General features: G+C 43.6%; 10 non-coding genes across 10 annotated transcripts; 5 read left to right on the forward strand and 5 right to left on the reverse strand.

Annotated features, from left to right (window-relative positions):
- Positions 1-656: 656 nt before the first annotated feature.
- On the forward strand, positions 657-749 carry TRNAL-UAA (transfer RNA leucine (anticodon UAA)). Its single transcript has one exon. It is a non-coding gene; the product is annotated as a tRNA-Leu (tRNA).
- Positions 750-1,041: 292 nt separating this feature from the next.
- TRNAL-UAA (transfer RNA leucine (anticodon UAA)) lies at positions 1,042-1,124 on the reverse strand. The gene has a single exon. It is a non-coding gene; the product is annotated as a tRNA-Leu (tRNA).
- A 4,839-nt stretch (positions 1,125-5,963) lies between these two features.
- On the forward strand, positions 5,964-6,046 carry TRNAL-UAA (transfer RNA leucine (anticodon UAA)). Its single transcript has one exon. It is a non-coding gene; the product is annotated as a tRNA-Leu (tRNA).
- Positions 6,047-6,340: 294 nt separating this feature from the next.
- Positions 6,341-6,423, reverse strand: TRNAL-UAA (transfer RNA leucine (anticodon UAA)). The gene has a single exon. It is a non-coding gene; the product is annotated as a tRNA-Leu (tRNA).
- A 4,822-nt stretch (positions 6,424-11,245) lies between these two features.
- TRNAL-UAA (transfer RNA leucine (anticodon UAA)) lies at positions 11,246-11,338 on the forward strand. The gene has a single exon. It is a non-coding gene; the product is annotated as a tRNA-Leu (tRNA).
- Positions 11,339-11,630: 292 nt separating this feature from the next.
- On the reverse strand, positions 11,631-11,713 carry TRNAL-UAA (transfer RNA leucine (anticodon UAA)). The gene has a single exon. It is a non-coding gene; the product is annotated as a tRNA-Leu (tRNA).
- A 4,839-nt stretch (positions 11,714-16,552) lies between these two features.
- TRNAL-UAA (transfer RNA leucine (anticodon UAA)) lies at positions 16,553-16,635 on the forward strand. Its single transcript has one exon. It is a non-coding gene; the product is annotated as a tRNA-Leu (tRNA).
- Positions 16,636-16,929: 294 nt separating this feature from the next.
- On the reverse strand, positions 16,930-17,012 carry TRNAL-UAA (transfer RNA leucine (anticodon UAA)). Its single transcript has one exon. It is a non-coding gene; the product is annotated as a tRNA-Leu (tRNA).
- Positions 17,013-21,834: 4,822 nt separating this feature from the next.
- On the forward strand, positions 21,835-21,927 carry TRNAL-UAA (transfer RNA leucine (anticodon UAA)). The gene has a single exon. It is a non-coding gene; the product is annotated as a tRNA-Leu (tRNA).
- Positions 21,928-22,219: 292 nt separating this feature from the next.
- Positions 22,220-22,302, reverse strand: TRNAL-UAA (transfer RNA leucine (anticodon UAA)). Its single transcript has one exon. It is a non-coding gene; the product is annotated as a tRNA-Leu (tRNA).
- Between the last annotated feature and the right edge of the window lie 4,522 nt (positions 22,303-26,824).

Consider the following 26,824-nt stretch of genomic DNA (forward strand, 5'->3'; position numbering starts at 1 on the left):
GCTACAACACCAGCCCCAGAGACACCCTTCTCAAAAAGCAACCTGTCAGGTGATGAACGAGCGTGCCCACTCTCTAACAAGGGAACGCCCCCTTTGCACACATCATGCATATATTATGCATGATGTGGCGCAAAGTGTTAACAAGTTGGCGCAAACCTAGCTTGCGCCACCTTGTAAATATTTTGCTATGGTAGTGGCCTATGATCTTCACATTTGCGGCAAAATAAATTCTGCAAATGTAGCGCTAAGGGCCGCAAGGGCCTTGTAAATCTGTCCCAAAGTGTTTTAGATTGTGTGAAGTGTAGTTTTGAGTCTTGAAAAGGGGTTAGTGTGATATTTCTTAAGATTATCGTCAATTTGCAGACATATTTAATAGGACATGTGACAAAAACGGTGTGAAAAAAGCGCACCTTTTTTCGTCCTACACGCTGATAATCTTAAACATGTTTGATAGGTATGGTTGTATTTTTTTTTTTACTAAGTACATGCACGTTTTATAGAGGAGAGGCATGACATTACCTTGTATTCCTGAAACGTGTTTTGCGTAACCTGATAAAATATATAGATATGAAAATATATATATATATAGAAAGCTCAATGTCACACAGTGAGCACTCTTGATATCTATAATAAGTGCCATGTTGTTGCCCTTTCCTGCACAGGTACCAGTATGGCCAAGTGGTTAAGGCGTTGGACTTAAGATCCAATGGACATGTGTCCACGTGGGTTCAAGCCCCACTCCTTGTACAGAGATTTTGTAATTCATTATGCACCAAATGGAAAGCATTAAGTCAGGTATCATAAACAAATAAGTCACCTATAATAAACGAAAAAGCATACTGTAATACAACCTGCAACAAAAGGTTACTAAGTTTCAATGAGAAATGTACAATACAAGGCGTTTACTTTTTTGGGGGTAGAAAAATACACGTTAATCGATATGAAGATTTTATATGTAGCTCTTATTTTAATATTAATCAGGAGCAACTGAAAAGTGCGTGAAATTGAAATGAACAGTGTCACGGGAGAGAAAAAATGATATACCAGGAGTGGGGCTCGAACCCACGCAGACACATGTCCATTGTATCTTAAGTCCAGCACCTTAACCACTCGGCCACCCTGGTCTACATAGTGCAGGTGTGCCTGCAATCATGATATAGTTGTTTTTCAGGAGAAGAATCATCTATACTATCAGCCCTCCCAACAGGAAAAGCAGAATTCAAAACCCCCAAAATATCCCTCAGCTTTTGCGTGGAAATAGGATGCCATTGATCCAACCTGGATCCATCCTCCATCGCCCAGCCAGCAACAATTCTCCTACACATTTCTCCTTCCATGGTATCATAATCCCAAAAGTACTTACCGAAAAATGTAATACCTGCCATCTTCCCTGTTATAGCCACCACCGCCAATCCTAGGTCAATATGTGTCATAATGAAGCAGACTCCATCCTCCCTCCTATACCGTGACATGTAAGGTCCCTCATACCTCCTCAATGCACCAGACTCAATAAATTCTGCCTAGGCCTTGCCATATGACCTCAAAGTAGATGGAGCAATGGACTGACGAATCAATTGTAACATCCTTAGATTCCCAGCTCCCAAAGGTCCACCGTCAAAGCCGTTTTAAGCAAATCTGCTCCCGGCACCAGTACACCGAATCTCTGCCACTGTGAACGAGATAGCCCATCAGTGATATCATTATTCACACCTGGAACATACTGACCCTTAAACAAAATATTGAATTTCAGACAATGAAGCAAAAATAAACGCAACAACTTCAAAACTTTTTCATCTCGAGCCTTCTGTGAATTGACTAAATTAAAAACTGTTTGGCTATCCACATTAAAAACCACTCGCCTGTTTGCTAAAAGGTTACCACACAACACTAAAGCAACCATCAAATGGAAAAAAACTCCAGAAACGAAATGCTATGGTGTGCCTCTCTCCAAGAATCCGGCCATGACTCAGCAGTCCAATCACCATCTCAGAAAACCAAACCATGGGCTCCCGAATCATCAGAAAAAATTTGAACTTGCCATAACCATTCATCCTCAACCGTCAACATGTTAACACCATTATTACTTTGCTGGAAAGAAACCAACATTCTGAAGTCAGCATTGATGACCTCTTTCAGCCGAATTCTGGGATGAGGTAAAACAGCACCTTTGACTGAAAAACCAAGGCACCTACAAAGAGCTCTACCAACTCTCACCACACGGCACGCAAACTTCAAAGAACCCAATAAGGCTTGCACCTGCTGTAACTCCAGCTTATCCGTGGAAACAGCCTCCTCCAACAGAGAAATCAACTTTTGAACTTATCCACCGGAAACCGTACCTCAGATTTCTCTGAGTTCAATATAGCAGGGCCTTCAGTCTTATCCGGAGCCAAAGGTACTTCCATCTCCTCCATACACTTCTGAAATTCAATTAACCCTTTTTTACATTCATTGGACCACTGCAAGCCCATCAGAAAAGAGTCACCTAGGTAGTTCATGACATGCCCGAGCCCAGTCTTCTGTTGGAAAAACCACTGCAAAAAACAACTACAAGTTTCAAACAGGGAACAAGAAACAGAACAGCCCATTGGCAACATTATATCCACAAATATAGAATCCTCAGATTAAAGACCCAACAATGAAAAATCCTCAGGATGTACCGGCAATAGTCAAAAGACAGATTGAATGTCTAACTTTGCCATTTGTGCCTTCCTTCCACAAGCCCTTACCAACTTAATTGCCTCTTCCACTGATGTGCAATGCACTATGGAGTCTTCATGTGCAATTAAATCATTAACTGACTCCCCTGCAGCCCACGATAGATGATGAATCAATCTAAACTCACCTTATTGTGTTTTAGGCACAACACCCATTGGTGAAATTGTTAAGTTGTGAATCGGCCAGGTATCCCATGGACCCACCATTCTGCCAGCCTCCAATTCCGTCCTCAATTTCTTTCTCACCACTTCCGGATTCTCAACTGCAGATTTCAAATTTTTTCTCTGTCTTCTATGACCTTGATAACATAGCTTGAAACCCTCAAGAAAACTCTAGTACAGTAACTTGGCCTCCTCACGCCTCGGATAAAACTGCAACCAATAAAACAAAATATCAAATTTATTAGGAGAAGGGCCCTTTTCCCACCATCTGCTGTATCCGACCCCTTCCCCTATCACCACCTCTACCTGCATTAGCCTTCCATCCCCATTGCATCCCTCCAAAACATTGCACCAATGGATGTTTGCCCCTGCAATTGGAGCAATTGTGCATGAACTTGCACTGGAGTCGTGTGCATGACCCTCTGTTGAAGGACCAACAAGATCCATTCTGTGGGAACTGAGCTCTCGTGAAACTACCCACCCTACTGTAGATTGGTTGGGATGCCCCTGACAGGGCTTGTAAGGAACCAGAAGACCACTAGCTGTGTGTAACTCTGAGGCATTCTTGGAAGTACACAACCCTTGCATCCAAAGCTCATTATAAATATCTCACCATTCTTTATCTGGAAATAATGCCATCTGGGCTCTAAGTTCTTCATTATATCTAAAACATCCAAAACCACCATAGTCTATTTGAGCCCACCTAAAAACGTCCATGTATTTTAATAGAGAAATACAACGCTCCGGATGCCTCTCACAATAAACGCTAGCAATGATTAAGAATACTGACATCCAATTCTCAAGGGTAGTGGGAACTTTCGGCCTCCTAGCTAATTCCCATTCCTCCTCCTTTGACCCTTCCTTAGCCCACACTTCTCTATGTAATAATTTAAAAACATGAACAAACTCACCTTTACAAATGTTTTCCTTCATGGCTTGGGTGAGATGCGCCCCCAAAGGCAAGAACAACCCCATATATGGCAACTTTTTACTTTTTACACTACCCTCACCTGAGTTTCCTTTTTCCTTACCTGGCTCTGCCTTAGAAGCCTCCTCACCACTTGCCTCTGACTTACCATCATTGACTCCGACTTTTTTGTTCACAGCCCCCCCAAATGGACATTGTCTGCATCTTTAACTGCTTCATTATTTGCATCATCTTTCCCACTCAATCTACCCAAACTTCCTTATGCTAACGCAAAAGGGTATTACCCACTGTTACAGACACCAAACACACTACCTTCATGCTTAACTCTTCACACCCCATAGCCACAGCAGCCTGTGTCTCACCTTTTTTGAATGAAACCACTTGCAGGTACCTGATTATTCGTCTTGACTTTCCGATTACGCTGCACCATCAAAGGGGGCAAATCCTGAAACACACCAAAACTCTTTCCTCTGTTAGAACAGCTCACCTAATTTCTTTGCTGCATCTCCTTCCCCGAAGTCTCATCCCCACCCTCACAATTCTCCCCCTCCTTAGTCTCCTGGTCGTCATCGTAATCCATCAATTCATCATGCAAAATGAGCCCCGAAGCCAACGAGACAGCACCTTGGCTGATAGCTGGGATCTTGAAGCCGTGATTGTACCATAAATCAAATGATTCACCAGGCCACTCCCTTGTAATCAGGTTGATCGCTCTGAATGCAACCCTCTCTTATGACCGGCATTTTAAAGGTGCCCAGACCTTTACCGGCGTCTCCGCTGTTGTCTTATTTTTCATGACGTCCTTTGGCATGGCTCGTCCTCCTGAGCTGCGAAGCCCAAAGGAGCTGTCACACCCCAAAAATGCTTCAGCCACCCCAGGGTGTGCTTTCTTAAGCTCACCCCTGACAAAGCTATGCCCATCTTCCTGTAATTGCTGGACTCTATTGAAATTGACCTCATTTGTGTCAAAATTATAAACCACCTGTTGCTCCGAGACAAACACAAAGGGGCAGATTTAAGGAAAGTGGCTCTGCCGGTGCAGCGCCACGTTCCTTGCACCCCTTAACGCCCCTGTACCGCCACCATGTGTGAGCTATATATATAATAATACGGCGCACCATGGCACAGGGTAGGGGCATTAGCGTTATATTTTTTACGCTATTGATGTACTCTGCAAGATTAGCGCCATCATTTTGGGACTAATCCTGCAGAGTACATAGGGGCCCATTATAAATAATGGTATTCCCCCTTTTAACGCCTCCTCTGAGTAGGCGTTAAAAGTGTAAAACAAATGGCGCAAGGAAATCTCTTAGATTGCCTTGCGCCATTTTTTCGGGCTCCCTAATGGGCGAACGCCCACCTTGTATAAATTATGCCTGACCCTTCCCCACCACACCGCTTCCTCTACTGCCAACTCTATGCCTCCCAGCCATTCCCGTGCAGTGCGGCAAACGAAGCGACCCACGCGGAGTCAAGAGTTCGCTCTTGGCTACAACACCAGCCCCAGAGACACCCTTCTCAAAAAGCAACCTGTCAGGTGAGGAACGAGCGTGCCCACTCTCTAACAAGGGAACGCCCCCTTTGCACACATCATGCATATATTATGCATGATGTGGCGCAAAGTGTTAACAGGTTGGTGCAAACCTAGCTTGCGCCACCTTGTAAATATTTTGCTATGGTAGTGGCCTATGATCTTCACATTTGCGGCAAAATAAATTCTGCAAATGTAGCGCTAAGGGCCGCAAGGGCCTTGTAAATCTGTCCCAAAGTGTTTTAGATTGTGTGAAGTGTAGTTTTGAGTCTTGAAAAGGGGTTAGTGTGATATTTCTTAAGATTATCGTCAATTTGCAGACATATTTAATAGGACATGTGACAAAAACGGTGTGAAAAAAGCGCACCTTTTTTCGTCCTACACGCTGATAATCTTAAACATGTTTGATAGGTATGGTTGTATTTTTTTTTTTATTAAGTACATGCACGTTTTATAGAGGAGAGGCATGACATTACCTTGTATTCCTGAAACGTGTTTTGCGTAACCTGATAAAATATATAGATATGAAAATATATATATATATATATAGAAAGCTCAATGTCACACAGTGAGCACTCTTGATATCTATAATAAGTGCCATGTTGTTGCCCTTTCCTGCACAGGTACCAGGATGGCCGAGTGGTTAAGGCGTTGGACTTAAGATCCAATGGACATGTGTCCACGTGGGTTCAAGCCCCACTCCTGGTAGAGAGATTTTGTAATTCATTATGCACCAAATGGAAAGCATTAAGTCAGGTATCATAAACAAATAAGTCACCTATAATAAACGAAAAAGCATACTGTAATACAACCTGCAACAAAAGGTTACTAAGTTTCAATGAGAAATGTACAATACAAGGCGTTTACTTTTTTGGGGGTAGAAAAATACACGTTAATCGATATGAAGATTTTATATGTAGCTCTTATTTTAATATTAATCAGGAGCAACTGAAAAGTGCGTGAAATTGAAATGAACAGTGTCACGGGAGAGAAAAAATGATATACCAGGAGTGGGGCTCAAACCCACGCAGACACATGTCCATTGGATCTTAAGTCCAACACCTTAACCACTCGGCCACCCTGGTCTACATAGTGCAGGTGTGCCTGCAATCATGATATAGTTGTTTTTCAGGAGAAGAATCATCTATACTATCAGCCCTCCCAACAGGAAAAGCAGAATTCAAAACCCCCAAAATATCCCTCAGCTTTTGCATGGAAATAGGATGCCATTGATCCAACCTGGATCCATCCTCCATCGCCCAGCCAGCAACAATTCTCCTACACATTTCTCCTTCCATGGTATCATAATCCCAAAAGTACTTACCGAAAAATGTAATACCTGCCATCTTCCCTGTTATAGCCACCACCGCCAATCCTAGGTCAATATGTGTCATAATGAAGCAGACTCCATCCTCCCTCCTATACCGTGACATGTAAGGTCCCTCATACCTCCTCAATGCACCAGACTCAATAAATTCTGCCTAGGCCTTGCCATATGACCTCAAAGTAGATGGAGCAATGGACTGACGAATCAATTGTAACATCCTTAGATTCCCAGCTCCCAAAGGTCCACCGTCAAAGCCGTTTTAAGCAAATCTGCTCCCGGCACCAGTACACCGAATCTCTGCCACTGTGAACGAGATAGCCCATCAGTGATATCATTATTCACACCTGGAACATACTGACCCTTAAACAAAATATTGAATTTCAGACAATGAAGCAAAAATAAACGCAACAACTTCAAAACTTTTTCATCTCGAGCCTTCTGTGAATTGACTAAATTAACAACTGTTTGGCTATCCACATTAAAAACCACTCGCCTGTTTGCTAAAAGGTTACCACACAACACTAAAGCAACCATCAAATGGAAAAAAACTCCAGAAACGAAATGCTATGGTGTGCCTCTCTCCAAGAATCCGGCCATGACTCAGCAGTCCAATCACCATCTCAGAAAACCAAACCATGGGCTCCCGAATCATCAGAAAAAATTTGAACTTGCCATAACCATTCATCCTCAACCGTCAACATGTTAACACCATTATTACTTTGCTGGAAAGAAACCAACATTCTGAAGTCAGCATTGATGACCTCTTTAAGCCGAATTCTGGGATGAGGTAAAACAGCACCTTTGACTGAAAAACCAAGGCACCTACAAAGAGCTCTACCAACTCTCACCACACGGCACGCAAACTTCAAAGAACCCAATAAGGCTTGCACCTGCTGTAACTCCAGCTTATCCGTGGAAACAGCCTCCTCCAACAGAGAAATCAACTTTTGAACTTATCCACCGGAAACCGTACCTCAGATTTCTCTGAGTTCAATATAGCAGGGCCTTCAGTCTTATCCGGAGCCAAAGGTACTTCCATCTCCTCCATACACTTCTGAAATTCAATTAACCCTTTTTTACATTCATTGGACCACTGCAAGCCCATCAGAAAAGAGTCACCTAGGTAGTTCGTGACATGCCCGAGCCCAGTCTTCTGTTGGAAAAACCACTGCAAAAAACAACTACAAGTTTCAAACAGGGAACAAGAAACAGAACAGCCCATTGGCAACATTATATCCACAAATATAGAATCCTCAGATTAAAGACCCAACAATGAAAAATCCTCAGGATGTACCGGCAATAGTCAAAAGACAGATTGAATGTCTAACTTTGCCATTTGTGCCTTCCTTCCACAAGCCCTTACCAACTTAATTGCCTCTTCCACTGATGTGCAATGCACTATGGAGTCTTCATGTGCAATTAAATCATTAACTGACTCCCCTGCAGCCCACGATAGATGATGAATCAATCTAAACTCACCTTGTTGTGTTTTAGGCACAACACCCAGTGGTGAAATTGTTAAGTTATGAATCGGCCAGGTATCCCATGGACCCACCATTCTGCCAGCCTCCAATTCCGTCCTCAATTTCTTTCTCACCACTTCCGGATTCTCAACTGCAGATTTCAAATTTTTTCTCTGTCTTCTATGACCTTGATAACATAGCTTGAAACCCTCAAGAAAACTCTAGTACAGTAACTTGGCCTCCTCACGCCTCGGATAAAACTGCAACCAATAAAACAAAATATCAAATTTATTAGGAGAAGGGCCCTTTTCCCACCATCTGCTGTATCCGACCCCTTCCCCTATCACCACCTCTACCTGCATTAGCCTTCCATCCCCATTGCATCCCTCCAAAACACTGCACCAATGGATGTTTGCCCCTGCAATTGGAGCAATTGTGCATGAACTTGCACTGGAGTCGTGTGCATGACCCTCTGTTGAAGGACCAACAAGATCCATTCTGTGGGAACTGAGCTCTTGTGAAACTACCCACCCTAGATTGGTTGGGATGCCCCTGAAAGGGCTTGTAAGGAACCAGAAGACCACTAGCTGTGTGTAACGCTGAGGCATTCTTGGAAGTACACAACCATTGCATCCAAAGCTCATTATAAATATCTCACCATTCTTTATCTGGAAATAATGCCATCTGGGCTCTAAGTTCTTCATTATATCTAAAACATCCAAAACCACCATAGTCTATTTGAGCCCACCTAAAAACGTCCATGTATTTTAATAGAGAAATACAACGCTCCGGATGCCTCTCACAATAAACGCTAGCAATGATTAAGAATACTGACATCCAATTCTCAAGGGTAGTGGGAACTTTCGGCCTCCTAGCTAATTCCCATTCCTCCTCCTTTGACCCTTCCTTAGCCCACACTTCTCTATGTAATAATTTAAAAACATCAACAAACTCACCTTTACAAATGTTTTCCTTCATGGCTTGGGTGAGATGCGCCCCCAAAGGCAAGAACAACCCCATATATGGCAACTTTTTACTTTTTACACTACCCTCACCTGAGTTTCCTTTTTCCTTACCTGGCTCTGCCTTAGAAGCCTCCTCACCACTTGCCTCTGACTTACCATCATTGACTCCGACTTTTTTGTTCACAGCCCCCCCAAATGGACATTGTCTGCATCTTTAACTGCTTCATTATTTGCATCATCTTTCCCACTCAATCTACCCAAACTTCCTTATGCTAACGCAAAAGGGTATTACCCACTGTTACAGACACCAAACACACTACCTTCATGCTTAACTCTTCACACCCCATAGCCACAGCAGCCTGTGTCTCACCTTTTTTGAATGAAACCACTTGCAGGTACCTGATTATTCGTCTTGACTTTCCGATTACGCTGCACCATCAAAGGGGGCAAATCCTGAAACACACCAAAACTCTTTCCTCTGTTAGAACAGCTCACCTAATTTCTTTGCTGCATCTCCTTCCCCGAAGTCTCATCCCCACCCTCACAATTCTCCCCCTCCTTAGTCTCCTGGTCGTCATCGTAATCCATCAATTCATCATGCAAAATGAGCCCCGAAGCCAACGAGACAGCACCTTGGCTGATAGCTGGGATCTTGAAGCCGTGATTGTACCATAAATCAAATGATTCACCAGGCCACTCCCTTGTAATCAGGTTGATCGCTCTGAATGCAACCCTCTCTTATGACCGGCATTTTAAAGGTGCCCAGACCTTTACCGGCATCTCCGCTGTTGTCTTATTTTTCATGACGTCCTTTGGCATGGCTCGTCCTCCTGAGCTGCGAAGCCCAAAGGAGCTGTCACACCCCAAAAATGCTTCAGCCACCCCAGGGTGTGCTTTCTTAAGCTCACCCGTGACAAAGCTATGCCCATCTTCCTGTAATTGCTGGACTCTATTGAAATTGACCTCACTTGTGTCAAAATTATAAACCACCTGTTGCTCCGAGACAAACACAAAGGGGCAGATTTAAGGAAAGTGGCTCTGCCGGTGCAGCGCCACGTTCCTTGCACCCCTTAACGCCCCTGTACCGCCACCATGTGTGAGCTATATATATAATAATACGGCGCACCATGGCACAGGGTAGGGGCATTAGCGTTATATTTTTTACGCTATTGAAGTACTCTGCAAGATTAGCGCCATCATTTTGGGACTAATCCTGCAGAGTACATAGGGGCCCATTATAAATAATGGTATTCCCCCTTTTAACGCCTCCTCTGAGTAGGCGTTAAAAGTGTAAAACAAATGGCGCAAGGAAATCTCTTAGATTGCCTTGCGCCATTTTTTCGGGCTCCCTAATGGGCGAATGCCCACCTTGTATAAATTATGCCTGACCCTTCCCCACCACACCGCTTCCTCTACTGCCAACTCTATGCCTCCCAGCCATTCCCGTGCAGTGCGGCAAACGAAGCGACCCACGCGGAGTCAAGAGTTCGCTCTTGGCTACAACACCAGCCCCAGAGACACCCTTCTCAAAAAGCAACCTGTCAGGTGATGAACGAGCGTGCCCACTCTCTAACAAGGGAACGCCCCCTTTGCACACATCATGCATATATTATGCATGATGTGGCGCAAAGTGTTAACAAGTTGGCGCAAACCTAGCTTGCGCCACCTTGTAAATATTTTGCTATGGTAGTGGCCTATGATCTTCACATTTGCGGCAAAATAAATTCTGCAAATGTAGCGCTAAGGGCCGCAAGGGCCTTGTAAATCTGTCCCAAAGTGTTTTAGATTGTGTGAAGTGTAGTTTTGAGTCTTGAAAAGGGGTTAGTGTGATATTTCTTAAGATTATCGTCAATTTGCAGACATATTTAATAGGACATGTGACAAAAACGGTGTGAAAAAAGCGCACCTTTTTTCGTCCTACACGCTGATAATCTTAAACATGTTTGATAGGTATGGTTGTATTTTTTTTTTTACTAAGTACATGCACGTTTTATAGAGGAGAGGCATGACATTACCTTGTATTCCTGAAACGTGTTTTGCGTAACCTGATAAAATATATAGATATGAAAATATATATATATATAGAAAGCTCAATGTCACACAGTGAGCACTCTTGATATCTATAATAAGTGCCATGTTGTTGCCCTTTCCTGCACAGGTACCAGTATGGCCAAGTGGTTAAGGCGTTGGACTTAAGATCCAATGGACATGTGTCCACGTGGGTTCAAGCCCCACTCCTTGTACAGAGATTTTGTAATTCATTATGCACCAAATGGAAAGCATTAAGTCAGGTATCATAAACAAATAAGTCACCTATAATAAACGAAAAAGCATACTGTAATACAACCTGCAACAAAAGGTTACTAAGTTTCAATGAGAAATGTACAATACAAGGCGTTTACTTTTTTGGGGGTAGAAAAATACACGTTAATCGATATGAAGATTTTATATGTAGCTCTTATTTTAATATTAATCAGGAGCAACTGAAAAGTGCGTGAAATTGAAATGAACAGTGTCACGGGAGAGAAAAAATGATATACCAGGAGTGGGGCTCGAACCCACGCAGACACATGTCCATTGTATCTTAAGTCCAGCACCTTAACCACTCGGCCACCCTGGTCTACATAGTGCAGGTGTGCCTGCAATCATGATATAGTTGTTTTTCAGGAGAAGAATCATCTATACTATCAGCCCTCCCAACAGGAAAAGCAGAATTCAAAACCCCCAAAATATCCCTCAGCTTTTGCGTGGAAATAGGATGCCATTGATCCAACCTGGATCCATCCTCCATCGCCCAGCCAGCAACAATTCTCCTACACATTTCTCCTTCCATGGTATCATAATCCCAAAAGTACTTACCGAAAAATGTAATACCTGCCATCTTCCCTGTTATAGCCACCACCGCCAATCCTAGGTCAATATGTGTCATAATGAAGCAGACTCCATCCTCCCTCCTATACCGTGACATGTAAGGTCCCTCATACCTCCTCAATGCACCAGACTCAATAAATTCTGCCTAGGCCTTGCCATATGACCTCAAAGTAGATGGAGCAATGGACTGACGAATCAATTGTAACATCCTTAGATTCCCAGCTCCCAAAGGTCCACCGTCAAAGCCGTTTTAAGCAAATCTGCTCCCGGCACCAGTACACCGAATCTCTGCCACTGTGAACGAGATAGCCCATCAGTGATATCATTATTCACACCTGGAACATACTGACCCTTAAACAAAATATTGAATTTCAGACAATGAAGCAAAAATAAACGCAACAACTTCAAAACTTTTTCATCTCGAGCCTTCTGTGAATTGACTAAATTAAAAACTGTTTGGCTATCCACATTAAAAACCACTCGCCTGTTTGCTAAAAGGTTACCACACAACACTAAAGCAACCATCAAATGGAAAAAAACTCCAGAAACGAAATGCTATGGTGTGCCTCTCTCCAAGAATCCGGCCATGACTCAGCAGTCCAATCACCATCTCAGAAAACCAAACCATGGGCTCCCGAATCATCAGAAAAAATTTGAACTTGCCATAACCATTCATCCTCAACCGTCAACATGTTAACACCATTATTACTTTGCTGGAAAGAAACCAACATTCTGAAGTCAGCATTGATGACCTCTTTCAGCCGAATTCTGGGATGAGGTAAAACAGCACCTTTGACTGAAAAACCAAGGCACCTACAAAGAGCTCTACCAACTCTCACCACACGGCACGCAAACTTCAAAGAACCCAATAAGGCTTGCACCTGCTGTAACTCCAGCTTATCCGTGGAAACAGCCTCCTCCAACAGAGAAATCAACTTTTGAACTTATCCACCGGAAACCGTACCTCAGATTTCTCTGAGTTCAATATAGCAGGGCCTTCAGTCTTATCCGGAGCCAAAGGTACTTCCATCTCCTCCATACACTTCTGAAATTCAATTAACCCTTTTTTACATTCATTGGACCACTGCAAGCCCATCAGAAAAGAGTCACCTAGGTAGTTCATGACATGCCCGAGCCCAGTCTTCTGTTGGAAAAACCACTGCAAAAAACAACTACAAGTTTCAAACAGGGAACAAGAAACAGAACAGCCCATTGGCAACATTATATCCACAAATATAGAATCCTCAGATTAAAGACCCAACAATGAAAAATCCTCAGGATGTACCGGCAATAGTCAAAAGACAGATTGAATGTCTAACTTTGCCATTTGTGCCTTCCTTCCACAAGCCCTTACCAACTTAATTGCCTCTTCCACTGATGTGCAATGCACTATGGAGTCTTCATGTGCAATTAAATCATTAACTGACTCCCCTGCAGCCCACGATAGATGATGAATCAATCTAAACTCACCTTATTGTGTTTTAGGCACAACACCCATTGGTGAAATTGTTAAGTTGTGAATCGGCCAGGTATCCCATGGACCCACCATTCTGCCAGCCTCCAATTCCGTCCTCAATTTCTTTCTCACCACTTCCGGATTCTCAACTGCAGATTTCAAATTTTTTCTCTGTCTTCTATGACCTTGATAACATAGCTTGAAACCCTCAAGAAAACTCTAGTACAGTAACTTGGCCTCCTCACGCCTCGGATAAAACTGCAACCAATAAAACAAAATATCAAATTTATTAGGAGAAGGGCCCTTTTCCCACCATCTGCTGTATCCGACCCCTTCCCCTATCACCACCTCTACCTGCATTAGCCTTCCATCCCCATTGCATCCCTCCAAAACATTGCACCAATGGATGTTTGCCCCTGCAATTGGAGCAATTGTGCATGAACTTGCACTGGAGTCGTGTGCATGACCCTCTGTTGAAGGACCAACAAGATCCATTCTGTGGGAACTGAGCTCTCGTGAAACTACCCACCCTACTGTAGATTGGTTGGGATGCCCCTGACAGGGCTTGTAAGGAACCAGAAGACCACTAGCTGTGTGTAACTCTGAGGCATTCTTGGAAGTACACAACCCTTGCATCCAAAGCTCATTATAAATATCTCACCATTCTTTATCTGGAAATAATGCCATCTGGGCTCTAAGTTCTTCATTATATCTAAAACATCCAAAACCACCATAGTCTATTTGAGCCCACCTAAAAACGTCCATGTATTTTAATAGAGAAATACAACGCTCCGGATGCCTCTCACAATAAACGCTAGCAATGATTAAGAATACTGACATCCAATTCTCAAGGGTAGTGGGAACTTTCGGCCTCCTAGCTAATTCCCATTCCTCCTCCTTTGACCCTTCCTTAGCCCACACTTCTCTATGTAATAATTTAAAAACATGAACAAACTCACCTTTACAAATGTTTTCCTTCATGGCTTGGGTGAGATGCGCCCCCAAAGGCAAGAACAACCCCATATATGGCAACTTTTTACTTTTTACACTACCCTCACCTGAGTTTCCTTTTTCCTTACCTGGCTCTGCCTTAGAAGCCTCCTCACCACTTGCCTCTGACTTACCATCATTGACTCCGACTTTTTTGTTCACAGCCCCCCCAAATGGACATTGTCTGCATCTTTAACTGCTTCATTATTTGCATCATCTTTCCCACTCAATCTACCCAAACTTCCTTATGCTAACGCAAAAGGGTATTACCCACTGTTACAGACACCAAACACACTACCTTCATGCTTAACTCTTCACACCCCATAGCCACAGCAGCCTGTGTCTCACCTTTTTTGAATGAAACCACTTGCAGGTACCTGATTATTCGTCTTGACTTTCCGATTACGCTGCACCATCAAAGGGGGCAAATCCTGAAACACACCAAAACTCTTTCCTCTGTTAGAACAGCTCACCTAATTTCTTTGCTGCATCTCCTTCCCCGAAGTCTCATCCCCACCCTCACAATTCTCCCCCTCCTTAGTCTCCTGGTCGTCATCGTAATCCATCAATTCATCATGCAAAATGAGCCCCGAAGCCAACGAGACAGCACCTTGGCTGATAGCTGGGATCTTGAAGCCGTGATTGTACCATAAATCAAATGATTCACCAGGCCACTCCCTTGTAATCAGGTTGATCGCTCTGAATGCAACCCTCTCTTATGACCGGCATTTTAAAGGTGCCCAGACCTTTACCGGCGTCTCCGCTGTTGTCTTATTTTTCATGACGTCCTTTGGCATGGCTCGTCCTCCTGAGCTGCGAAGCCCAAAGGAGCTGTCACACCCCAAAAATGCTTCAGCCACCCCAGGGTGTGCTTTCTTAAGCTCACCCCTGACAAAGCTATGCCCATCTTCCTGTAATTGCTGGACTCTATTGAAATTGACCTCATTTGTGTCAAAATTATAAACCACCTGTTGCTCCGAGACAAACACAAAGGGGCAGATTTAAGGAAAGTGGCTCTGCCGGTGCAGCGCCACGTTCCTTGCACCCCTTAACGCCCCTGTACCGCCACCATGTGTGAGCTATATATATAATAATACGGCGCACCATGGCACAGGGTAGGGGCATTAGCGTTATATTTTTTACGCTATTGATGTACTCTGCAAGATTAGCGCCATCATTTTGGGACTAATCCTGCAGAGTACATAGGGGCCCATTATAAATAATGGTATTCCCCCTTTTAACGCCTCCTCTGAGTAGGCGTTAAAAGTGTAAAACAAATGGCGCAAGGAAATCTCTTAGATTGCCTTGCGCCATTTTTTCGGGCTCCCTAATGGGCGAACGCCCACCTTGTATAAATTATGCCTGACCCTTCCCCACCACACCGCTTCCTCTACTGCCAACTCTATGCCTCCCAGCCATTCCCGTGCAGTGCGGCAAACGAAGCGACCCACGCGGAGTCAAGAGTTCGCTCTTGGCTACAACACCAGCCCCAGAGACACCCTTCTCAAAAAGCAACCTGTCAGGTGAGGAACGAGCGTGCCCACTCTCTAACAAGGGAACGCCCCCTTTGCACACATCATGCATATATTATGCATGATGTGGCGCAAAGTGTTAACAGGTTGGTGCAAACCTAGCTTGCGCCACCTTGTAAATATTTTGCTATGGTAGTGGCCTATGATCTTCACATTTGCGGCAAAATAAATTCTGCAAATGTAGCGCTAAGGGCCGCAAGGGCCTTGTAAATCTGTCCCAAAGTGTTTTAGATTGTGTGAAGTGTAGTTTTGAGTCTTGAAAAGGGGTTAGTGTGATATTTCTTAAGATTATCGTCAATTTGCAGACATATTTAATAGGACATGTGACAAAAACGGTGTGAAAAAAGCGCACCTTTTTTCGTCCTACACGCTGATAATCTTAAACATGTTTGATAGGTATGGTTGTATTTTTTTTTTTATTAAGTACATGCACGTTTTATAGAGGAGAGGCATGACATTACCTTGTATTCCTGAAACGTGTTTTGCGTAACCTGATAAAATATATAGATATGAAAATATATATATATATATATAGAAAGCTCAATGTCACACAGTGAGCACTCTTGATATCTATAATAAGTGCCATGTTGTTGCCCTTTCCTGCACAGGTACCAGGATGGCCGAGTGGTTAAGGCGTTGGACTTAAGATCCAATGGACATGTGTCCACGTGGGTTCAAGCCCCACTCCTGGTAGAGAGATTTTGTAATTCATTATGCACCAAATGGAAAGCATTAAGTCAGGTATCATAAACAAATAAGTCACCTATAATAAACGAAAAAGCATACTGTAATACAACCTGCAACAAAAGGTTACTAAGTTTCAATGAGAAATGTACAATACAAGGCGTTTACTTTTTTGGGGGTAGAAAAATACACGTTAATCGATATGAAGATTTTATATGTAGCTCTTATTTTAATATTAATCAGGAGCAACTGAAAAGTGCGTGAAATTGAAATGAACAGTGTCACGGGAGAGAAAAAATGATATACCAGGAGTGGGGCTCAAACCCACGCAGACACATGTCCATTGGATCTTAAGTCCAACACCTTAACCACTCGGCCACCCTGGTCTACATAGTGCAGGTGTGCCTGCAATCATGATATAGTTGTTTTTCAGGAGAAGAATCATCTATACTATCAGCCCTCCCAACAGGAAAAGCAGAATTCAAAACCCCCAAAATATCCCTCAGCTTTTGCATGGAAATAGGATGCCATTGATCCAACCTGGATCCATCCTCCATCGCCCAGCCAGCAACAATTCTCCTACACATTTCTCCTTCCATGGTATCATAATCCCAAAAGTACTTACCGAAAAATGTAATACCTGCCATCTTCCCTGTTATAGCCACCACCGCCAATCCTAGGTCAATATGTGTCATAATGAAGCAGACTCCATCCTCCCTCCTATACCGTGACATGTAAGGTCCCTCATACCTCCTCAATGCACCAGACTCAATAAATTCTGCCTAGGCCTTGCCATATGACCTCAAAGTAGATGGAGCAATGGACTGACGAATCAATTGTAACATCCTTAGATTCCCAGCTCCCAAAGGTCCACCGTCAAAGCCGTTTTAAGCAAATCTGCTCCCGGCACCAGTACACCGAATCTCTGCCACTGTGAACGAGATAGCCCATCAGTGATATCATTATTCACACCTGGAACATACTGACCCTTAAACAAAATATTGAATTTCAGACAATGAAGCAAAAATAAACGCAACAACTTCAAAACTTTTTCATCTCGAGCCTTCTGTGAATTGACTAAATTAACAACTGTTTGGCTATCCACATTAAAAACCACTCGCCTGTTTGCTAAAAGGTTACCACACAACACTAAAGCAACCATCAAATGGAAAAAAACTCCAGAAACGAAATGCTATGGTGTGCCTCTCTCCAAGAATCCGGCCATGACTCAGCAGTCCAATCACCATCTCAGAAAACCAAACCATGGGCTCCCGAATCATCAGAAAAAATTTGAACTTGCCATAACCATTCATCCTCAACCGTCAACATGTTAACACCATTATTACTTTGCTGGAAAGAAACCAACATTCTGAAGTCAGCATTGATGACCTCTTTAAGCCGAATTCTGGGATGAGGTAAAACAGCACCTTTGACTGAAAAACCAAGGCACCTACAAAGAGCTCTACCAACTCTCACCACACGGCACGCAAACTTCAAAGAACCCAATAAGGCTTGCACCTGCTGTAACTCCAGCTTATCCGTGGAAACAGCCTCCTCCAACAGAGAAATCAACTTTTGAACTTATCCACCGGAAACCGTACCTCAGATTTCTCTGAGTTCAATATAGCAGGGCCTTCAGTCTTATCCGGAGCCAAAGGTACTTCCATCTCCTCCATACACTTCTGAAATTCAATTAACCCTTTTTTACATTCATTGGACCACTGCAAGCCCATCAGAAAAGAGTCACCTAGGTAGTTCGTGACATGCCCGAGCCCAGTCTTCTGTTGGAAAAACCACTGCAAAAAACAACTACAAGTTTCAAACAGGGAACAAGAAACAGAACAGCCCATTGGCAACATTATATCCACAAATATAGAATCCTCAGATTAAAGACCCAACAATGAAAAATCCTCAGGATGTACCGGCAATAGTCAAAAGACAGATTGAATGTCTAACTTTGCCATTTGTGCCTTCCTTCCACAAGCCCTTACCAACTTAATTGCCTCTTCCACTGATGTGCAATGCACTATGGAGTCTTCATGTGCAATTAAATCATTAACTGACTCCCCTGCAGCCCACGATAGATGATGAATCAATCTAAACTCACCTTGTTGTGTTTTAGGCACAACACCCAGTGGTGAAATTGTTAAGTTATGAATCGGCCAGGTATCCCATGGACCCACCATTCTGCCAGCCTCCAATTCCGTCCTCAATTTCTTTCTCACCACTTCCGGATTCTCAACTGCAGATTTCAAATTTTTTCTCTGTCTTCTATGACCTTGATAACATAGCTTGAAACCCTCAAGAAAACTCTAGTACAGTAACTTGGCCTCCTCACGCCTCGGATAAAACTGCAACCAATAAAACAAAATATCAAATTTATTAGGAGAAGGGCCCTTTTCCCACCATCTGCTGTATCCGACCCCTTCCCCTATCACCACCTCTACCTGCATTAGCCTTCCATCCCCATTGCATCCCTCCAAAACACTGCACCAATGGATGTTTGCCCCTGCAATTGGAGCAATTGTGCATGAACTTGCACTGGAGTCGTGTGCATGACCCTCTGTTGAAGGACCAACAAGATCCATTCTGTGGGAACTGAGCTCTTGTGAAACTACCCACCCTAGATTGGTTGGGATGCCCCTGAAAGGGCTTGTAAGGAACCAGAAGACCACTAGCTGTGTGTAACGCTGAGGCATTCTTGGAAGTACACAACCATTGCATCCAAAGCTCATTATAAATATCTCACCATTCTTTATCTGGAAATAATGCCATCTGGGCTCTAAGTTCTTCATTATATCTAAAACATCCAAAACCACCATAGTCTATTTGAGCCCACCTAAAAACGTCCATGTATTTTAATAGAGAAATACAACGCTCCGGATGCCTCTCACAATAAACGCTAGCAATGATTAAGAATACTGACATCCAATTCTCAAGGGTAGTGGGAACTTTCGGCCTCCTAGCTAATTCCCATTCCTCCTCCTTTGACCCTTCCTTAGCCCACACTTCTCTATGTAATAATTTAAAAACATCAACAAACTCACCTTTACAAATGTTTTCCTTCATGGCTTGGGTGAGATGCGCCCCCAAAGGCAAGAACAACCCCATATATGGCAACTTTTTACTTTTTACACTACCCTCACCTGAGTTTCCTTTTTCCTTACCTGGCTCTGCCTTAGAAGCCTCCTCACCACTTGCCTCTGACTTACCATCATTGACTCCGACTTTTTTGTTCACAGCCCCCCCAAATGGACATTGTCTGCATCTTTAACTGCTTCATTATTTGCATCATCTTTCCCACTCAATCTACCCAAACTTCCTTATGCTAACGCAAAAGGGTATTACCCACTGTTACAGACACCAAACACACTACCTTCATGCTTAACTCTTCACACCCCATAGCCACAGCAGCCTGTGTCTCACCTTTTTTGAATGAAACCACTTGCAGGTACCTGATTATTCGTCTTGACTTTCCGATTACGCTGCACCATCAAAGGGGGCAAATCCTGAAACACACCAAAACTCTTTCCTCTGTTAGAACAGCTCACCTAATTTCTTTGCTGCATCTCCTTCCCCGAAGTCTCATCCCCACCCTCACAATTCTCCCCCTCCTTAGTCTCCTGGTCGTCATCGTAATCCATCAATTCATCATGCAAAATGAGCCCCGAAGCCAACGAGACAGCACCTTGGCTGATAGCTGGGATCTTGAAGCCGTGATTGTACCATAAATCAAATGATTCACCAGGCCACTCCCTTGTAATCAGGTTGATCGCTCTGAATGCAACCCTCTCTTATGACCGGCATTTTAAAGGTGCCCAGACCTTTACCGGCGTCTCCGCTGTTGTCTTATTTTTCATGACGTCCTTTGGCATGGCTCGTCCTCCTGAGCTGCGAAGCCCAAAGGAGCTGTCAAACCCCAAAAATGCTTCAGCCACCCCAGGGTGTGCTTTCTTAAGCTCACCCCTGACAAAGCTATGCCCATCTTCCTGTAATTGCTGGACTCTATTGAAATTGACCTCACTTGTGTCAAAATTATAAACCACCTGTTGCTCCGAGACAAACACAAAGGGGCAGATTTAAGGAAAGTGGCTCTGCCGGTGCAGCGCCACGTTCCTTGCACCCCTTAACGCCCCTGTACCGCCACCATGTGTGAGCTATATATATAATAATACGGCGCACCATGGCACAGGGTAGGGGCATTAGCGTTATATTTTTTACGCTATTGATGTACTCTGCAAGATTAGCGCCATCATTTTGGGACTAATCCTGCAGAGTACATAGGGGCCCATTATAAATAATGGTATTCCCCCTTTTAACGCCTCCTCTGAGTAGGCGTTAAAAGTGTAAAACAAATGGCGCAAGGAAATCTCTTAGATTGCCTTGCGCCATTTTTTCGGGCTCCCTAATGGGCGAATGCCCACCTTGTATAAATTATGCCTGACCCTTCCCCACCACACCGCTTCCTCTACTGCCAACTCTATGCCTCCCAGCCATTCCCGTGCAGTGCGGCAAACGAAGCGACCCACGCGGAGTCAAGAGTTCGCTCTTGGCTACAACACCAGCCCCAGAGACACCCTTCTCAAAAAGCAACCTGTCAGGTGATGAACGAGCGTGCCCACTCTCTAACAAGGGAACGCCCCCTTTGCACACATCATGCATATATTATGCATGATGTGGCGCAAAGTGTTAACAAGTTGGCGCAAACCTAGCTTGCGCCACCTTGTAAATATTTTGCTATGGTAGTGGCCTATGATCTTCACATTTGCGGCAAAATAAATTCTGCAAATGTAGCGCTAAGGGCCGCAAGGGCCTTGTAAATCTGTCCCAAAGTGTTTTAGATTGTGTGAAGTGTAGTTTTGAGTCTTGAAAAGGGGTTAGTGTGATATTTCTTAAGATTATCGTCAATTTGCAGACATATTTAATAGGACATGTGACAAAAACGGTGTGAAAAAAGCGCACCTTTTTTCGTCCTACACGCTGATAATCTTAAACATGTTTGATAGGTATGGTTGTATTTTTTTTTTTATTAAGTACATGCACGTTTTATAGAGGAGAGGCATGACATTACCTTGTATTCCTGAAATGTGTTTTGCGTAACCTGATAAAATATATAGATATGAAAATATATATATATATAGAAAGCTCAATGTCACACAGTGAGCACTCTTGATATCTATAATAAGTGCCATGTTGTTGCCCTTTCCTGCACAGGTACCAGTATGGCCAAGTGGTTAAGGCGTTGGACTTAAGATCCAATGGACATGTGTCCACGTGGGTTCAAGCCCCACTCCTTGTACAGAGATTTTGTAATTCATTATGCACCAAATGGAAAGCATTAAGTCAGGTATCATAAACAAATAAGTCACCTATAATAAACGAAAAAGCATACTGTAATACAACCTGCAACAAAAGGTTACTAAGTTTCAAAGAGAAATGTACAATACAAGGCGTTTACTTTTTTGGGGGTAGAAAAATACACGTTAATCGATATGTAGATTTTATATGTAACTCTTATTTTAATATTAATCAGGAGCAACTGAAAAGTGCGTGAAATTGAAATGAACAGTGTCACGGGAGAGAAAAAAGGATATACCAGGAGTGGGGCTCGAACCCACGCAGACACATGTCCATTGTATCTTAAGTCCAGCACCTTAACCACTCGGCCACCCTGGTCTACATAGTGCAGGTGTGCCTGCAATCATGATATAGTTGTTTTTCAGGAGAAGAATCATCTATACTATCAGCCCTCCCAACAGGAAAAGCAGAATTCAAAACCCCCAAAATATCCCTCAGCTTTTGCGTGGAAATAGGATGCCATTGATCCAACCTGGATCCATCCTCCATCGCCCAGCCAGCAACAATTCTCCTACACATTTCTCCTTCCATGGTATCATAATCCCAAAAGTACTTACCGAAAAATGTAATACCTGCCATCTTCCCTGTTATAGCCACCACCGCCAATCCTAGGTCAATATGTGTCATAATGAAGCAGACTCCATCCTCCCTCCTATACCGTGACATGTAAGGTCCCTCATACCTCCTCAATGCACCAGACTCAATAAATTCTGCCTAGGCCTTGCCATATGACCTCAAAGTAGATGGAGCAATGGACTGACGAATCAATTGTAACATCCTTAGATTCCCAGCTCCCAAAGGTCCACCGTCAAAGCCGTTTTAAGCAAATCTGCTCCCGGCACCAGTACACCGAATCTCTGCCACTGTGAACGAGATAGCCAATCAGTGATATCATTATTCACACCTGGAACATACTGACCCTTAAACAAAATATTGAATTTCAGACAATGAAGCAAAAATAAACGCAACAACTTCAAAACTTTTTCATCTCGAGCCTTCTGTGAATTGACTAAATTAACAACTGTTTGGCTATCCACATTAAAAACCACTCGCCTGTTTGCTAAAAGGTTACCACACAACACTAAAGCAACCATCAAATGGAAAAAAACTCCAGAAACGAAATGCTATGGTGTGCCTCTCTCCAAGAATCCGGCCATGACTCAGCAGTCCAATCACCATCTCAGAAAACCAAACCATGGGCTCCCGAATCATCAGAAAAAATTTGAACTTGCCATAACCATTCATCCTCAACCGTCAACATGTTAACACCATTATTACTTTGCTGGAAAGAAACCAACATTCTGAAGTCAGCATTGATGACCTCTTTCAGCCGAATTCTGGGATGAGGTAAAACAGCACCTTTGACTGAAAAACCAAGGCACCTACAAAGAGCTCTACCAACTCTCACCACACGGCACGCAAACTTCAAAGAACCCAATAAGGCTTGCACCTGCTGTAACTCCAGCTTATCCGTGGAAACAGCCTCCTCCAACAGAGAAATCAACTTTTGAACTTATCCACCGGAAACCGTACCTCAGATTTCTCTGAGTTCAATATAGCAGGGCCTTCAGTCTTATCCGGAGCCAAAGGTACTTCCATCTCCTCCATACACTTCTGAAATTCAATTAACCCTTTTTTACATTCATTGGACCACTGCAAGCCCATCAGAAAAGAGTCACCTAGGTAGTTCATGACATGCCCGAGCCCAGTCTTCTGTTGGAAAAACCACTGCAAAAAACAACTACAAGTTTCAAACAGGGAACAAGAAACAGAACAGCCCATTGGCAACATTATATCCACAAATATAGAATCCTCAGATTAAAGACCCAACAATGAAAAATCCTCAGGATGTACCGGCAATAGTCAAAAGACAGATTGAATGTCTAACTTTGCCATTTGTGCCTTCCTTCCACAAGCCCTTACCAACTTAATTGCCTCTTCCACTGATGTGCAATGCACTATGGAGTCTTCATGTGCAATTAAATCATTAACTGACTCCCCTGCAGCCCACGATAGATGATGAATCAATCTAAACTCACCTTATTGTGTTTTAGGCACAACACCCATTGGTGAAATTGTTAAGTTGTGAATCGGCCAGGTATCCCATGGACCCACCATTCTGCCAGCCTCCAATTCCGTCCTCAATTTCTTTCTCACCACTTCCGGATTCTCAACTGCAGATTTCAAATTTTTTCTCTGTCTTCTATGACCTTGATAACATAGCTTGAAACCCTCAAGAAAACTCTAGTACAGTAACTTGGCCTCCTCACGCCTCGGATAAAACTGCAACCAATAAAACAAAATATCAAATTTATTAGGAGAAGGGCCCTTTTCCCACCATCTGCTGTATCCGACCCCTTCCCCTATCACCACCTCTACCTGCATTAGCCTTCCATCCCCATTGCATCCCTCCAAAACATTGCACCAATGGATGTTTGCCCCTGCAATTGGAGCAATTGTGCATGAACTTGCACTGGAGTCGTGTGCATGACCCTCTGTTGAAGGACCAACAAGATCCATTCTGTGGGAACTGAGCTCTCGTGAAACTACCCACCCTAGATTGGTTGGGATGCCCCTGACAGGGCTTGTAAGGAACCAGAAGACCACTAGCTGTGTGTAACTCTGAGGCATTCTTGGAAGTACACAACCCTTGCATCCAAAGCTCATTATAAATATCTCACCATTCTTTATCTGGAAATAATGCCATCTGGGCTCTAAGTTCTTCATTATATCTAAAACATCCAAAACCACCATAGTCTATTTGAGCCCACCTAAAAACGTCCATGTATTTTAATAGAGAAATACAACGCTCCGGATGCCTCTCACAATAAACGCTAGCAATGATTAAGAATACTGACATCCAATTCTCAAGGGTAGTGGGAACTTTCGGCCTCCTAGCTAATTCCCATTCCTCCTCCTTTGACCCTTCCTTAGCCCACACTTCTCTATGTAATAATTTAAAAACATGAACAAACTCACCTTTACAAATGTTTTCCTTCATGGCTTGGGTGAGATGCGCCCCCAAAGGCAAGAACAACCCCATATATGGCAACTTTTTACTTTTTACACTACCCTCACCTGAGTTTCCTTTTTCCTTACCTGGCTCTGCCTTAGAAGCCTCCTCACCACTTGCCTCTGACTTACCATCATTGACTCCGACTTTTTTGTTCACAGCCCCCCCAAATGGACATTGTCTGCATCTTTAACTGCTTCATTATTTGCATCATCTTTCCCACTCAATCTACCCAAACTTCCTTATGCTAACGCAAAAGGGTATTACCCACTGTTACAGACACCAAACACACTACCTTCATGCTTAACTCTTCACACCCCATAGCCACAGCAGCCTGTGTCTCACCTTTTTTGAATGAAACCACTTGCAGGTACCTGATTATTCGTCTTGACTTTCCGATTACGCTGCACCATCAAAGGGGGCAAATCCTGAAACACACCAAAACTCTTTCCTCTGTTAGAACAGCTCACCTAATTTCTTTGCTGCATCTCCTTCCCCGAAGTCTCATCCCCACCCTCACAATTCTCCCCCTCCTTAGTCTCCTGGTCGTCATCGTAATCCATCAATTCATCATGCAAAATGAGCCCCGAAGCCAACGAGACAGCACCTTGGCTGATAGCTGGGATCTTGAAGCCGTGATTGTACCATAAATCAAATGATTCACCAGGCCACTCCCTTGTAATCAGGTTGATCGCTCTGAATGCAACCCTCTCTTATGACCGGCATTTTAAAGGTGCCCAGACCTTTACCGGCGTCTCCGCTGTTGTCTTATTTTTCATGACGTCCTTTGGCATGGCTCGTCCTCCTGAGCTGCGAAGCCCAAAGGAGCTGTCACACCCCAAAAATGCTTCAGCCACCCCAGGGTGTGCTTTCTTAAGCTCACCCCTGACAAAGCTATGCCCATCTTCCTGTAATTGCTGGACTCTATTGAAATTGACCTCATTTGTGTCAAAATTATAAACCACCTGTTGCTCCGAGACAAACACAAAGGGGCAGATTTAAGGAAAGTGGCTCTGCCGGTGCAGCGCCACGTTCCTTGCACCCCTTAACGCCCCTGTACCGCCACCATGTGTGAGCTATATATATAATAATACGGCGCACCATGGCACAGGGTAGGGGCATTAGCGTTATATTTTTTACGCTATTGATGTACTCTGCAAGATTAGCGCCATCATTTTGGGACTAATCCTGCAGAGTACATAGGGGCCCATTATAAATAATGGTATTCCCCCTTTTAACGCCTCCTCTGAGTAGGCGTTAAAAGTGTAAAACAAATGGCGCAAGGAAATCTCTTAGATTGCCTTGCGCCATTTTTTCGGGCTCCCTAATGGGCGAACGCCCACCTTGTATAAATTATGCCTGACCCTTCCCCACCACACCGCTTCCTCTACTGCCAACTCTATGCCTCCCAGCCATTCCCGTGCAGTGCGGCAAACGAAGCGACCCACGCGGAGTCAAGAGTTCGCTCTTGGCTACAACACCAGCCCCAGAGACACCCTTCTCAAAAAGCAACCTGTCAGGTGAGGAACGAGCGTGCCCACTCTCTAACAAGGGAACGCCCCCTTTGCACACATCATGCATATATTATGCATGATGTGGCGCAAAGTGTTAACAGGTTGGTGCAAACCTAGCTTGCGCCACCTTGTAAATATTTTGCTATGGTAGTGGCCTATGATCTTCACATTTGCGGCAAAATAAATTCTGCAAATGTAGCGCTAAGGGCCGCAAGGGCCTTGTAAATCTGTCCCAAAGTGTTTTAGATTGTGTGAAGTGTAGTTTTGAGTCTTGAAAAGGGGTTAGTGTGATATTTCTTAAGATTATCGTCAA

The sequence above is a fragment of the Pleurodeles waltl genome, chromosome 5 (genome assembly GCF_031143425.1).
Source record: "Pleurodeles waltl isolate 20211129_DDA chromosome 5, aPleWal1.hap1.20221129, whole genome shotgun sequence".
Taxonomy (NCBI): Eukaryota; Metazoa; Chordata; class Amphibia; order Caudata; family Salamandridae; genus Pleurodeles; species Pleurodeles waltl.